The following is a 16785-nucleotide window of genomic DNA, read 5'->3' as shown; positions in this document are numbered from 1 at the left end:
TGACACTGACATGGTGGTGGTGTGTTAGTGTGTGTTGTGCTGGTATGAGTGGATCAGACACAGCAGCGCTGCTGGACTTTTTAAATACCGTGTCCACTCACTGTCCACTCTATTAGACACTCCTACCTAGTTGGTCCACCTTGTAGATGTAAAGTCAGAGACGATTGCTCATTTATTGTTGCTGTTTGAGTTGGTCATCTTCTAGACCTTCATCAGTGGTCACAGGACCAGTGGCGTAACTAGGAGCTCATGGGCCCCAGTGCAAAAAAAACGTTTTGGGCCCCCTCAACAATTTTCATATATATACAGTATATAGAGTATATATATATATATATATATATATATATATATATATATATATATGTATATATATATATATATATATATATACAGTATATATATATGTATATACAGTGGGGCCAAAAAGTATTTAGTCAGCCACTGATTGTGCAGGTTCTCCTACTTAGAAAGATGAGAGAGGTCTGTAATTTTCATCATAGGTACACTTCAACTATGAGAGACAAAATGAGGAAAAAAAATCCAGGAAATCACATTGTAGGATATTTAAAGAATTTATTTGTAAATTATGGTGGAAAATAAGTATTTGGTCAATAACAAAAGTTCAACTCAATACTTTGTAACATAACCTTTGTTGGCAATGACAGAGGTCAAACGTTTCCTGTAAGTCTTCACCAGGTTTGCACACACTGTAGCTGGTATTTTGGCCCATTCCTCCATGCAGATCTCCTCTAGAGCAGTGATGTTTTGGGGCTGTCGCTGGGCAACACGGACTCCACAAATTTTCTATGGGGTTGAGGTCTGGAGACTGGCTAGGCCACTCCAGGACCTTGAAATGCTTTTTACGGAGCCACTCCTTCGTTGCCCGAGCGGTGTGTTTGGGATCACTGTCATGCTGGAAGACCCAGCCACGTTCCATCTTTAATGCTCTTACTGATGGAAGGAGGTTTTGGCTTAAAATCTCATGATACATGGCCCCGTTCATTCTTCCCTTAACACGGATCAGTCGTCCTGTCCCCTTTGCAGAAAAACAGCCCCAAAGCATGATGTTTCCACCCCCATGCTTCACAGTAGGTATGGTGTTCTTGGGTTCTTCTTCTTCCTCCAAACACGACGAGTTGAGTTTTTACCATAAAGTTCCATTTTGGTTTCATCTGACCACATGATATTCTCCCAGTCCTCTTCTGGATCATCCATATGCTCTCTGGCAAACTTCAGACGGGCCTGGACATGTACTGGCTTAAGCATGGGGACATGCCTGGCACTGCAGGATTTGAGTCCCTCTCGGCGTAGTGTGTTACTGATGGTAGCCTTTGTTACTTTGGTCCCAGCTCTCTGCAGGTCATTCATCAGGTCCCTCCGTGTAGTTCTGGGATTTTTGCTCACCGTTCTCATGATCATTTTGACCCCACGGGATGAGATCTTGACCCCAAGGGAGATTATCAAGGGTCTTGTATGTCTTCCATTTTCTTACAATAGCTCTCACAGTTGATTTATTCACACCAACCTGCTTGCCTATTGTAGATTCACTCTTCCCAGCCTGGTGCAGGTCTACAATTTTCTTCCTGGTGTCCTTCGACAGCTCTTTGGTCTTGGCCATGGTTGAGTTTGGAGTCTGACTGTTTGAGGCTGTGGACAGGTGTCTTTTATACAGATAACGAGGTCAAACAGGTGCCATTAATACAGGTAATGAGTGGAGGACAGAAGAGCTTCTTAAAGAAGAAGTTACTGGTCTGTGAGAGCCAGAAATCTTGCTTGTTTGTGGGTGACCAAATACTTATTTTCCACCATAATTTACAAATAAATTCTTTAAAAATCCTACAATGTTATTTCCTGGATTTTTTTTTCTCATTTTGTCTCTCATAGTTGAAGTGTACCTATGATGAAAATTACAGACCTCTCTCATCTTTCTAAGTAGGAGAACCTGCACAATCAGTGGCTGACTAAATACTTTTTGACCCCACTGTATATATACACCTGCACCTCCGGTAGTTACGCCCCTGCACAGGATGCTGCCCTGCGCTGTTGGCTGGATATTTTTGGTTGGTGCACTATTCTTAGTCCAGCAGTGACAATGAGGTGTGTAAAAACTCCATCAGCGCCGCTGTGTCTGATTCACTCATACCAGCACAACACACACTAACACACCATCACCATGTCAGTGCTTCTATATAAAACGTATATAAATGACTATTGAACCGAGTGAGCCGACTCTCACCGGTGACTCATCCGAAGCCTGTAAGTACTATTACGTCAATCGCGCAGGTTATATAGCTTTGCATGAGGAGGCGGGTCTTTACACTGTAGACCAATCAAATGTTGAGAATTTGTTCGGGCGGAGCCTGCGCCGCAAGGGTGCTTCAACAATAGAGAGCGGTTTGTACCAAAGTGAGCGTACAGAGGTGGATTCCTGAGGATTATCGTTCTGTTCTTAATATCCTAATAGAAACAAAATAGACAAACATTTCACATAAATAAGGACATTTGTTTTTATCGGTTTAAGCAGTAATACTGCTGTGTGACTGTCATTTTTCGGTGCATATACCAGTATTCGAGGTGTGCGGGTCCCTTTCGGATGAATGCTGCAGTCCAGAGCGAGAGCGCATCTCTGTCTACACGCTGTATTGTATTGTAAGCTGTGATAACTCTATAGAACGCAATGGAAACTGCAGATCAGTGACAGGAATACAGGAATAACCAGAAATACGATGGAGACATAGACGAAGCATTTCCAGAAATAGGTAGGATTGTTTTGTTTTTACCGTATGCATTATAAAATATAATGCATACTATAATAGCTTTTTTAAGTTTGTTTAAAATGGGCAGGTTTCTGGATTTGATCACATAAGGGATGCATGAATGAAATCGGTATCACATTGCATTGTGCAAATACTGTATTTCCATCCAACCTGCACCGGTACAATCCAGGTAAGAGTATACCGCCTGGCCATGGCTTGTACTAAGCATGTGACAGGTGTGGGGTAAATTATGCATGCACCCCGGCTTTTCTGCAACGCTTTTATTTACTTTTGTTTTGCACTTTTGCAACAAATATAACAAGTCATTGCATTTGCATTGAATGTACATCTGTGCAGATGTGTGTTTTTCCATGCCGGCGTATCAGATCGTGCATTGCAATGCGATTTCATTTCACATCTGCCAAACCAGGCAGATGCCAGGATCGCACAATCGGTAATGATTTCGAGCCAAACATTGAACTAGGTAGCACCTAAATGCCGTTTGCTTAAGAAAGGAGTCAAAAGTAATGAGACAGCATGGTATAGATGTGTTAAATGTTTATTTTGTGAGACAGATGTGCTCTATACTGCACATCGAGTGCATTGGGCTTCCGAACATCATATATCCCAACAACGTACATACACATTCTTTCACCTCCGAGTACTGATCTCGATCATTTATATCACATCACATCTGATTTGTAGTTTTCGAAAGTTGAAGTCGATTTTTTCCCCCCACGATTTTCCAGATTTAAGGGGGAAGGGCATGGAGAGTCTTTGTGAAACCTGAGACTGCACAAGAACCCACGAAAAACTGCTGAGCTGCTCCATTTCAGTTCATTTTGTCATTAAAAGAAAACATTTTATACCCATTTAAAGGGCCTTAAAAAGTATTCACTCCCCCAGATGTGCGGTGGGTCCGGTGCCAACTAGAAAAGGGCTGGAGAAACACCCTGCACCTTTTATTAAACTCCTGTCACCTACCTCCTGCATGCTTTTGAGAGACAGGAGGAAATCCAAGCAAGTACTTGCCAAAATATAGGCTGAGGACCGAATCTGGGTCGCCAAAACATAAGATGTAGCCTAGTTGTTAGGGAACTGGACCAGTAATCAGAAGGTTGCCACTGTTAACCCTCAATTGCTTAGACTGTAAGTCACTTTGGAAAGAAGCGTCTGCTAAAATGTAAATGTGTGTGTTAGAAATATATATTGCAATAGTAATAAAACATTTCAGTTGATGTTTTTGTCATTTAAAGGGCCTTAAAAAGTATTCACTCCACCAGATGTGCGGTGGGTCCGGTGCCAACTGGAAGAGGGCTGGAGAAAAACCCTGCACCTTTTAGAGTAGCCTGTTAAACTCCTGTCACCTCCTGCATGCTTTTGAGAGACAGGAATAAATCCAAGCAAGTACTTGCCAAAGTATAGGGTGAGGACCGGATAAAGTGCTGGATTAGTAATCAAAATGTCACTGGTTCAAGCCCCACCGCTGCCAGGTTTCTGCTGTTGGGCCCCTAAGCAAGACCCTTAACCCTGAATTGCTCAGAATGTGTACTGTCACGGTACTGTAAGTCGCTTTGGATGATGGCGTCTGCTGAAAATGTAAATGTATAGATGATGTGCAGCACCACCCCAAGTTGATCTTTTTGTCATAAAAAGAAAACATTCTATACTCATTTAAAGGGCCGTAAAAAGTATTCACTCCCCCCTGATGGGTGTTGGATCCGGTGCCAACTGGAGGAGGGCTGGAGAAACACCCTGCACCTTTTAGAGTAGCCTATTAAACTCCTGTCACCTCCTGCATGCTTTTGAGAGACAGGAGGAAATCCCCAGCACACACACAAGCTTTACAGTATTTGTGACTTATCATCCACGCCAAACCATAATACCAACAATGCAGTGCACGTAGCCCAATCCACTCCGATTCATTTATTTTACCTACTTGCTTTTTACGCTGCACATCAGTGCACAAACAACTTTGATCGCTCGCTTATTGTTGACGTGCATTTTTGGACGTGGTATCACTACACCCATCGTCACATCTCACATGTGTTTTCATGACAGATCGTAGTTTGGGAGACCAGACTGACTCATCTGAGAGTCCTCCTGATGGTAGATGGTGTAGTGTGTGACTCCCTATCGCCGATCAGTCGTGTAGTGTGAAAACCACAACGGCTTAAAAGACTCCCGATTACAAGAGATCCAGTTGTGTAGTGTGAACCATACAGCGATCTGACAGCTCTGAAAGTCGTGTAGTGTGAACTTGGCATGAAGTGACTGATAAAAGATTTAGTTTCACTATCATTTGTGTCCTGTTGCGAAGCAATTTAGATATATTAACAAAAGGCCTGAAACCTGATCATGCTATTACCTGCTAGTAGGATTTAGCATAACATTAAAACCACCTCCTTGTTTCTACACTCACTGTCCATTTTATCAGCTCCACTCACCATATAGAAGCACTTTGTAGTTCTACAATTACTGACTGTAGTCCATCTGTTTCTCTACATACTTTTTTAACCTGCTTTCACCCTGTTCTTTAATGATCAGGACCCCCACAGGACCACCACAGAGCAGGTATTATTTAGGTGGTGGATCATTCTCAGCACTGCAGTGACAATGACATGGTGGTGGTGTGTTAGTGTGTGTTGTGCTGGTATGAGTGGAGTTTTTAAATGGTGTGTACCTAGTTTGTCCATCTTGTAGATGTAAAGTCAGAGACGATCGCTCATCTATTGCTGCTGTTTGAGTTGGTCATCTGCAAGACCTTCATCAGCGATCACAGGATGCTGCCCACGGGGTGCTGTTGGCTGGTTATTTTTGTTTGGTGGACTATTTTCAGTCCAGCAGTGACAGTGAGGTGTTTAAAAACTCATCAGCATTGCTGTGTCTTATCCACTCATACCAGCACAACACACACTAACACACCACCACCATGTCAGTGTCACTGCAGTGCTGAGAATGATCCACCACCCAAATAATACCTGCTCTGTAATGCTCCTGTGGGGGTCCTGAACATTGAAGAACAGCATGAAAGGGGGGTAACAAAGCATGCAGAGAAACAGATGGACTACAGTCAGTAATTGTCTGTATGGCAAGTGGAGCTGATAAAATGGAGCAAGGAGGTGGTTTTAATATTATGGCTGATCAGTGTTTTACAATCTAAAAATTAATAATAAAATACAAATAGAAAGAACATAATGCAGTAGTTATTATATAAACTAATCTAACTGTGGGGTGTTCTAGTGGGCAGCAGTAAATTACACTAGCTCACTACCACTGGTATACAGGGTTTGAATCCTCAGTGGTGCTGTCGGTCAGCTGGGCGTCTACATATAGACACAATTGGCTGAGACTGGGGAGGGGAGATGGCTGTCTTAGAATGTCACAACCGAACCCAGCCCCACCACAACCAGGACTAAGTGGTGGCGAAACATGAATTGTGAATCATTCCACTGGCCTGCACAGAGCCCAGACCTGAATTGGAATGTTGATTGCAAGCCAGACCTTCTTATCCACGGTCAGTGTCAGAATCACAAATTCTCCTTGTGGGCAGGAATTCCCACAGACAGACTTCTTCCTAGAAAAGTGGGGCAAGTGTATATTTATATACACTATACTGGCAAAAGTATTCACTTACCCACCCAAATAGTTGAATTCAGGTGTTCCAATCACTTCTATGGCCACAGGTGTATAAAACCAAGCACCTAGGCATGCAGACTGCTTCTACAAACATTAGTGAAAGAATGGGTCGCTCTCAGGAGCTCAGTGAATTCCAGCATGGTACCGTGATAGGATGCCACCTGTGCAACAAGTCCAGTCGAGAAATTTCCTCGCTACAAAATATTCCACAGTCGACTGTCAGTGGTATTATAACAAAGTGGAAGCGATTGGGAACGACAGCAACTCAGCCACCAAGTGGTAGTCCACGTAAAATGACAGAGCGGGGCCAGCGGATGCTGAGGCGCATAGTGCGCAGAGGTCACCAACTTTCTGCAGAGTCAATCGCTACAGACCTCCAAACTTCATGTGGCCTTCAGATCAGCTCAAGAACTGTGTGTAGAGAGCTTCATGGAATGGGTTTCCATGGCCGAACAGCTGCATCCAAGCCTTACATCACCAAGCGCAATGCAAAGCGTCGAATGCAGTGGTGTAAAGCACGCCGCCACTGGACTCTAGAGCATCACGCTTCTCCGTCTGGCAATCCGATGGACGAGTCTGGGTTTGGCGGTTGCCAGGAGAACGATACTTGTCTGACTGCATTGTGCCAAGTGTAAAGTTTGGTGGAGGGGGATTATGGTGTGGGGATGTTTTTCAGGAGTTGGGCTCGGCCCCTTAGTTCCAGTGAAAGGAACTCTTAATGCTTCAGCATACCAAGAGATTTTGTACAATTTCATGCTCCCAATTTTGTGGGAACAGTTTGGGGATGGCCCCTTCCTGTTCCAACATGACTGCGCACCAGTGCACAAAGCAAGGTCCATAAAGACATGGAGGAGCGAGTTTGGTGTGGAAGAACTTAACCGGCCTGCACCTCAAGTCCTGACCTCAACCTGATAGAACACCTTTGGGATGAATTAGAGTGGAGACTGCGAGCCAGGCCTTCTCGTCCAACATCAGTGTCTGACCTCACAAATGCGCTTCTGGAAGAATGGTAATAAATTCTCATAAACACACTCCTAAACCTCGTGGAAAGCCTTCCCAGAAGAGTTGAAGCTGTTAAGGCTGCAAAGGGTGGGCCGTCATCATATTAAACCTTATGGATTAAGAATGGGATGTCACTTAAGTTCATATGCGTGTGAAGGCAGACGAGCGAATACTTTTGGCAATATAGTGTAATGGGTATGGTTTTATAATAGGTTGGCTAAAAACTCACTTTGTTAACTTGACGGACATGTATACTAAGGATCTAGTATACGAGGATTTTCTATAACTAAGAAGTCACGGTAAATCAGTATTTAAATGTGTGTAATAAAAAACAAATTCTTTATGCATAATTTCATAACATTAGTACCTCTGAAACCGGAATGGTGAGCTCTGTTGACGAAGCCTTTAGCCCTGCAGCTGTTGCTTTTCTGGAAACATTACACAATGAGAGGAGCTCGAAATGACTCAGGAAGCTACACCGATCAGCCATAACATTAAAACCACCTCTTAGTTTGTACAATTGCTGTCCATTTTATCAGCTCCACTTACCTTATAGAAGCACTTTGTAGTTCTACAATTACTGACTGTAGTCCATCTGTTTCTCTGCATGCTTTGTTAGCCCCCTTTCATGCTGTTATTCAATGGTCTGGACTCTCCCAGGACAACTACAGAGCAGGTATTTGGGTGGTGGATCATTCTCAGCACTGCAGTGACACTGACATGGTGGTGGTGTGTTAGTGTGTGTTGTGCTGGTATGAGCAGCAGCGCTGCTGGAGTTTTTAAACACCTCACTGTCACTGCTGGACTGAGAATAGTCCACCAACCAAAAATATCCAGTCAACAAGCCGCTCAGGTGGCGCAGTGGTAAAAAGAAACGCTGCAAACCAGGGCTGGATTCTGAGTACGTAGTATCGAATCCAGCTCTTCTTCACCAGTTCGAAGCTAAGTGGCTGTATGAGCAACGATTGGCCGGTTGCTCAGTTGGGGGGGGGTGGGACAAAGAACCGGATGTGGGTCTCTCTCTGTCAGAATGCGATTACGACCTCTGTCGGCTGATTAGAGGCGCCTACACGAGATGAGGAAGAGTGCCCTTAGGGTGTGTCTCTCCGCATGCAACGCTGGGTGGCGCCAAACTCATCAATGTGTGGGTGGCAAAAATGCATCCGGCTGCTGCCCATGTTTCGGAGGGGATATGGCTTAGCTTCGATCTACCTCGGGCAGGGCAGGGTTCGGCATAGACAGAGAGGAAGCACGATGCAAATTGAACAATTGGATGCGCTAAAGGGGGGAGAAAAGGGGAAAAAAAAATATCCAGTCAACAGCGCCCCATAGGCAGCATCATGTGACCACTGATGAAGGTCTAGAAGATGACCAACTAAAACAGCAGCAATAGATGAGCGATTACCTCTGACTTTACATCTACAAGGTAGACCAACTAGGTAGGAGTGTCTAATAGAGTGGACAGTGAGTGGACACGGTATTTAAAAACTCCAGCAGCGCTGCTGTGTCTGATCCACTCATCCACCACCATGTCATTGTCACTGCAGTGCTGAGAATGATCCACCACCTAAATAATACCTGCTCTGTGGTGGTCCTGTGGGGGTCCTGACCATTGAAGAACAGGGTGAAAGCAGGCTAAAAAGGTATGTAGAGAAACAGATGGACTACAGTCAGTAATTGTAGAACTACAAAGTGCTTCTATATGGTAAGTGGTGCTAATAAAATGGACAGTGAGTATAGAAACAAGGAGGTGGTTTTAATGTTATGGCTGATCTGTGTACACTGAATACACAAAAATATCACCAATCACTCTGTAAAGCAGTGTCTGAGTTCTGGGGGTTTTGATCCCAGGCAGGGCTCACAAATACGGAAGCCACATAGTGTTATGTGTATTTAGCCTTTGGGGGGACACAGTACACCCTTAAATAGATGGGTTGTGTTATGGCATCCAGCGTGAAAACTGCTAAATCAAGTATGCAGTTAAATCATCTGTTGTGGTGAGCGTCTGAAAGAAAACATTCACTATGTAGGCCAGGGGTCGAACTCAGTCACAGAGAGGGCCAAACAGGGTCAACATTTGTTAAACAGGATGTTGGATAAAGTGCAAAAAGAAAATATAGGTAATAGGTAATAAAGGTAAACTGGTTTACAGCTACTGTATGTAAATTGACATTTTCAGCATTTAGCAGACACTCTTTATCCAAAGTGTCTAACAGTATACAGTTTAAGCAGTCTAAGGGCCCAACAGTGGCAACCTGGTAGTGGTGGGTTTAAACCAGCGTCCTTCTACTCATATGTCCAGAACCCTTACTGCTAGGCTACAACTGCCCTAAATAGATATTCTACCTCCCACCGGTCTTGAAGGCCCCTGTTTTTAAAATCCTCTATTCGTTTAGCATTTGTTTTTAGAGATGGAAGTATCGATCGGCTATGTATCAAAATCGGCCGATTTTTAATCAAAATATGCGATTGGCGATTGGTCGATATTTCCTAAATTCAGCAGATCCGATCGCGTGATATATACAGATGACCTCCATGTTAAGATTTTTGAGCATGTTTGAGCTACAAAGCGCCAACCATCGCATCACCATTCGTCAACCATCGCATTTCACAACCTAAAATATCATAATTAACGTTGTGCATCATACATACAATGCAATTTTGCTGATTGCAATATTTACTTTAAAAAGATAATTCAACCCGATCCCATCTGAGTCGATTCTATGAGCACGTTATATAAATTCGTGGTTCACTTTGGTAAATCGTAAGCGGTTCTTGCTTTTGATGTAGATGAGAAACGTTACAGAGCCAATCAGAGGCAAAAGTTTATTAATTACTAAATTCGTTAGTTTAGGATCATCTGCTCTGACTGACAGAAAACTTTTAGCTCCACAGGCAGAACGAGTCTGACTCGGTTACCGCTCTGTGGTAATAGCAGTTTAATTAAGCTTTTTAATTAAGCTTTTTGAAGTAAGGGAGTCACACAAAATGTTCTGTAGTAGCTGGTGTTTATTTAAAACCACGACATTAATTAATAACAGTAAACACGGAGAGATAACCGAGAAGAGAAACTTACACTTCGCATAAAATGAATCGACTCCTGAATCACTTATATTGATACTGTGAACAGAGCGTCTCTCTTAAAGACACACACGCCGTTGCTTTTGTCACCGGTTTATCTTCACTGTTAGACCTATTTTTAAGTTTTTTTAGACTGAACTGGATAACATTAAACCTGTGTGTGTGTGTGTGTGGTCAGTTAGACTAATGAAATGTGTCTCCTGTGGGTGAAAAAATGAACTGCTTTAGTTTTGAAGTAAAAAAAAAAATTTCCCGAACCGTTCCCTCCTTACTAACACTCCACCACAGAGTGACACTCCATATGAAGTCACACTCTGGGCTGTGAAGGGTGCCTCCGATTAAGGGGAGGGTCAAAATTCAGGAGTCAACTCTGGGACGCCCTCTTTGCTTTTGAGCGGAAGAGGGAAGCTGCCGTCACCATGGCTACAGATAGACGCTTTTCTCGCCTTGCTGTCATGTCTTGTGCCCCGTTATTTCAGCATCTCTAAGCGGGAATACGAGCTGTCAGGAGACGCAAGCACCTGCTACTTTATAACTAGTACAAATGTATAGTTATGTTTTAATTCTTCAAAAAAATGGTGTTAAATATGATAATAATGTTAGTGATAGTATTGTTGGGGTAAAATAATTTTGCCATTTATGAAGTTCACCAATCACACATTCCGTAACTTTCTTTAAAAGACTGAAGAAGACTGTGCCTAAATTTGCCCTAACACCTTATGCCTAGTTCACACTACACGATTTTTGCCCTGATTTTCGCTCTGCGACTGGTCGGCGCTAGATTCGCCGGCTCGGGAGCAACTCGGCATTCGCTCGGCGACCGGATCGAAATTTCTAGCATGTCAGATATCTGATCCGAGTTGTGCGACTGGCAGTGAGTGCTGTGTCGAACAGCCAATGAGAACGCAAGATTCGGGGTGAGGGGAAACGCAGGGGAGAAGTTGTAAAAAGGTGGGAAAGGGGGATAATATAGTTTATATCAGAATACATCGGCACACACACAAGTTTTACAGTATTTCTGACTTGATCGTTCTCTACAAAACATAACACCAACACTGCATTGCAAAAATATTTATTAACCTCCAACTCACTACAGAACAATCCATACTGTTCGTGTTGCCAAATCCATTCAGATTCATTTATTTTTCCTCTTTGCTTTTACGCTGCACATCAGCGCACAAACACTTTGATCGCTCGCTACTTGTTGATGTGCAGTTTTGGACGTGGTATCATTAAACCCCCTCGTCACTTTTCACGTGTGTTTTTGTAAAAAAAAAAAAGTTTGGGAGACCAGAGAAGCTCGCCTGTGATTCCAGTTGGTGATAGATCGTGTAGTGTGAAAGCCCCTATCACCGATCAGTCGTATAGTGTGAAATACACACCGACTGAAAGACTCCCGAGTGCAAAAGATTCAGTCGTGTAGTGTGAACTGTACAGCGACCCGACAAATCAGAAAGTCGTGTAGTGTGAACTTGGCATTATGAGTATAACCTAATATAATATTTTACTGAAAATGATGTTGGAACCTATATTTGTAAGATGTTTCCTCCATTCTTTTTTCCTAGCTGCATTCTTTTTTCCTAGTGTCGTGGTTGAGTTTGCTCTTATGTTCACTCGCTGTTGGAGGGTTTTATAGTCCACTCCCCCTCCGTCCTAATTACTTTGGGACAGTCCTTAATGTGGCGGGCACTCCACGTGAACGCGCAAACGGAGGCGGAGTGGAGAGGCGGAGTGAGTAGGGAGCGAATTGAGATTGGGGGATAGAGTAGGGGAAAGGAGCAGGTCCTGGCATGCTTGCTGTTGCAGTGCATTCTGGTACTTGTAGTATCAATGGTTGGTCCGATATACTGGCGGACCAGATATAGTTGTACCTTGGGCTGGATTTGGCCTTGTGTTTGACACGTTTGGTGTAGACCATGCAGAAACTGTTAATCAAAAAACTTCATGGTTTACCAACTGAGCATTAACTTTATTTAAAAATACACCATGTACCCAAAATAATGTGGACTCCTCAACATGAACTCTTTAGACATCTTATTCCAAAACTATCAGCAGTATTTATTATTATTTTTAGAAACGTCCCACAAAATGTTGTGTGTTTATTTGCCTGTTCAGGTTAAAAAGGTTAAAATTTTTTAGTCAAGGTGACGCTGAACAAGAAGACCTGGCTTGTGATTCATGCCATATTTTTTTTAAATTATTTTATTTATGCATTTTCTCCGTGTCCGATTCCGATTGCGTCATGCTTCCTCTCCACCAAAGCCGATCTCTGCTCTGATTGAGGAGAACGAAGCTAACCCACGCCCCCTCCGACAAGTGGGCAGCATGCCGTTTGCATCTTATCACCTACACTTTTGACGAGTGAGGTGCAGCCTTAGCGTTGTGTACGGAGAGTCACACCCTGAGAGCACTCTTTTCTCATCTCTGTGCAGGGGCCACCAATCAGCCGGCAGAGGTCGTAATTGCATCAGTCATGAGAGAGACCCCATCCGGCTTAGTCCCGCCCATGTCTGAACAACAGGCCAATCGTTGTTCACGTGGTAGGCAGACCTGAGATTCGATACGACGTATTTGAGATCCCAGCTCTGGTTGCAGAGTGTGTTTTTACCGCTGCACCACCTGAGCGGCGCGATTCATGCCGTCTTAAATGTGCTGGCCACAGGTGTCCATAATTTTGGATAGAAATAGAACCCTTCCCAAACAGTTGCCACAAAATTTGAAGCACATATTTAATTTTATAAACTCAATCATATATATCACTACAGCCTCCACCAGCTGATTGGCTTCCATGAGCCGTCCATATCAGATACAAAATAATTCTGCTTACTTTTAAGACCCTTCATGACCTCAGTCAACCCTACCTACCATAGTTAAATTTTTCACCCTTACCATCCCAACCGTGCTCTTAGATCCTCTGGCACAGGCCTTCTAGCGGTTTCACGTTTTAGACTTGTGTCTGACAGCAGCAGGTCTTTTAGATCCTCTGCTCCCAAAGTATGGAACTCCCTTTCCACAATCTCTTCATGACTGGCCCTCCGTCTTCCACCTCCACCTTCAAAGGTCTACTAAAACTTGAATTTTTATTGCACATTATACTTCTCTATGTGTTAGTTTTACTATGTTTTTATAATGTTATAAGCTCTTTACTTATAACTTATTATTATTATTATTATTATTATTATTATTATTATTATAAGCAGTGTCCTGAAACATTTGGCCATATAGCATATACGATATATGCATCATGGGTTTCATATATATACTGTAGAATCAACTCACCACCAATAGAGTCACATGCACATTGTAGTTACTTAACATCTGTCTTACCACCACTAACACACAAATGAATGAAAGAGGTAAAGGTGTTGCGGTTTTATGCACAAGCCCCCCAACACAGACCTGTTTTGTGGTCTTAGTGGTGCCACCAGCCCTTTTTAAGCCCTATACAGACACAGCTGGCCATGTCTGAAGGAGGAAAGGTTGGGTTGGGAGTCACATCCTTGTTGCTGCAACATCGGCACCTACGGTCCAGTCGAGGCTCTGCATGAGGGGTGGAGAAATTTAGAGCCAAGCGTGTTCCTCCATGTCTGTTTTATTACACTGGTGCCTGTATAGAGCGTCACCTTAGGTTCTGTCTTCCTTGACACCTGAGGGGTGAATCAAGATGAGCCTGTGTGACTCGAAGTCTAAGAAGTATGAGGAATGACTAAATTAGTAATGCCATCTTTGCATAAATCGACCCACTGTAGTCCGAAGCAGACTACAAACCCCAGGAGCCATGGTGTTCATTAGTGGTAGTGCTAATGAACTTATTAGTTTAGCTCGGTCGGTAAGGTCGGCCTTTTGTTGCATACCGTTTTCTTTAGCGTTAAGAAAAAGCTCTTTATTTGGCCGTTCTCGGCTAACACTCTTCCCCATACGGATTCGTACTTCCACTTCATTCGAAGGTTGAGTCGACTCCCTTAATGATCTGACTCCTTTAATTGATTCTCTTGTTACTTCTTGATTTCTTGTCAGTCAGAGTTGAGGAAGAAACATTGAACTATGATCGTGTGGCAGTGCATTGGTGGACTGAGTAGCTAGCATATTGATTACATTCATAGCTCTTCCTCAATGGCTTTTTTTTGGTGATTATTTAGGCTCGGTGGGTAGCACTGTTTCCTCACAGCGAGAAGATCCTGGGTTCGATCACCAGACAGAGTGGTCCGGTCCGAGTCCTTTCTGTTCGGAGTTTGCATGTTCTCCCTGTCCTCCAGGAGCTCCGGATTCCTCTTACAGTCCAAAAACATGCAGTCAGGTTAATTGGAGAAACTGAATTGTCCTATAGGTGAATGGGTGTGTGTATGTATGAGTGTCTGCCCTGCGATGGACTGGCGCCCCATCCAGGGTGTTACTGTGTGCCTTGCGCCCAATGAAAAGCTGGGATAGCCCCCCCGCTGCATACGTATGACGCCATACTGCACAGTTTTATAATGGCATTGATGCAGCGCTACAGGGAAGCCGTGACAATAAGTGCATTGGTGGACTGAGTAGCCAACATATTGACCACATTCATAGCTCTCCATCCATAGCACTAGCTTGTTTATTTACCCAGTGATTCGTTTCTGCAAACTGAGTTGATTCACTCATCCTTGTCTAAGTCAGGCTGTAGATTGGCGCTTCTAATCCTGCATCGGGTGGTTGAAAGTTTCTGCTTTTCTGTTTTTTAAGTCACTACTGGTGTGACTCGCCCTTTTATAGCACACCTCATCGTTTCTGAATCTGTTCCCCCTGCACTTAAATTCAGAATCAGCTTCTTAGTGCTAAAAGTGACTCTTGTTGCTGTTGTTTGATGCACCATCAAGATTCTCATGTACGGAATTTTCTACCCCTACCCCTGTGAAAGGTGCTGGTGAAGCATGCCTGTAGTTTTCAGTGCATGCAGCTGGTGGGATGATTCCCCCTCACACTGGACGCTTTGTTCTGATAGCATGGTGCCTCTACAAAGCTGCTTCTGTGCTGCATGGACCCGGGTGCTCACTCTGGCTGTGTGAGTGGGCACGCATTTAACTCACTGTGGGAGAACGAACATCTCTGTGATGCTACAATTACACAATACACTGTATAGCTGAAAGTATGTGGACACCTGACAATAAGCGTGTTGGATATCCCATTCCAAAACCATGGGGGTTGGGGGGGTTAAATAGTGAAATACCTCCAGCTCCCATACAGTCATGTGAAAAAGTTAGGACACCCCATGAGAACCTTTGTCTTTTTGAACTTATTTAAGGGTGATTCTTCAATTGCGGGCTCTTTTGACCATCTTAACTTTTGAAAAATAAAATTAGTAATAATTTAGTTTTAATTATGTCAAGATAATGCTAGAGCAAAGACTTAATGATGGCTACAATTGAGCTTATATAGAATTTTAATATTTCATATTTATTTGCGAAGTGGCATAGCAAAATGTAATTATGTGTTGGTAATGACGTGTTGCGGTAATGACAATTTTTACTTTTCTTAAGAAAAAAACTAGCTAGGCCATGGATTTGCTAAAGCTAGTCAACAGCTAGTACAAGATGCACTTTAAATACATATAAATAATGTGTAAATTTCTTTTTTTTTTTTGTAAAGTACTGCCATACTGATGTAAATGGTAATGACGCTGAATAAATATACTCTATGATCAGGAGGAATACATGATTAAATTACTCACATTTCCAGACATTAAAATGTTAATCTTCTCTCATGGCTGGCATGTGCTTCCTTGCAAGTCTTTGTTTCCATGGTTACTACATAAACAAGTGTTACCTTCAAATGATTCCCTACAGAAACCATACACTGTTGCGGTAATGAGGATAATGCTGGGGACAGTAATATATTGCTCAAAAATATGCATAGGTTGTACAAAATTACATTCTGTTTCTTTTTAAGTTATTATAAAACTCATATTGTGATTTTTATAATGAATTGATCACTTTTTAGCATTTTATTAGAGCAGAGAAGTTTTAAAGTCTGGGTTGGGGACAAGGCCAAAGTAGCAAAATATTGATGTTTAAATCATCGTAAAAAATGAAAATCATAATTATTTTGGTATGTAATTTTTTTTAGTGATGCAATGAATGATCTTTTTAATACCTAAAATATTTGTTTTGTAATAAAGTATTTTTAACACAAATTTATAACTTATGGACGTAAAAGTTCCCCCATTTGAAGAATCACCCTTAAACATATGAACATTTGAGCTTCATTTGAACAGTATTGTTGTAAAATGTAATGAACAAAAATGAAAATTGATTGTGAGGAAAAAGTTAGGACACCCTCACAT

General features: G+C 42.7%; 1 protein-coding gene across 3 annotated transcripts in view; it reads left to right on the top strand.

Moving 5' to 3' along the window:
- Positions 1-2580: 2580 nt before the first annotated feature.
- The window catches only part of wasf1 (WASP family member 1), a 135205-nt gene continuing 121000 nt past the window's right edge, over positions 2581-16785 (top strand). For all 3 annotated transcript variants that reach the window (XM_063001164.1, XM_063001163.1, XM_063001162.1), the window contains exon 1: positions 2581-2759. The gene's annotated coding sequence lies outside the window, so the exon portion shown is untranslated. The remainder of the gene's footprint in view (positions 2760-16785) is intronic.

Source organism: Trichomycterus rosablanca, chromosome 9 (assembly GCF_030014385.1).
Source record: "Trichomycterus rosablanca isolate fTriRos1 chromosome 9, fTriRos1.hap1, whole genome shotgun sequence".
In the NCBI taxonomy this organism is placed as follows: Eukaryota; Metazoa; Chordata; class Actinopteri; order Siluriformes; family Trichomycteridae; genus Trichomycterus; species Trichomycterus rosablanca.
The sequence above is the reverse complement of the archived record's forward strand: the minus strand, read 5'-3'. Positions and strand labels throughout refer to the sequence as shown.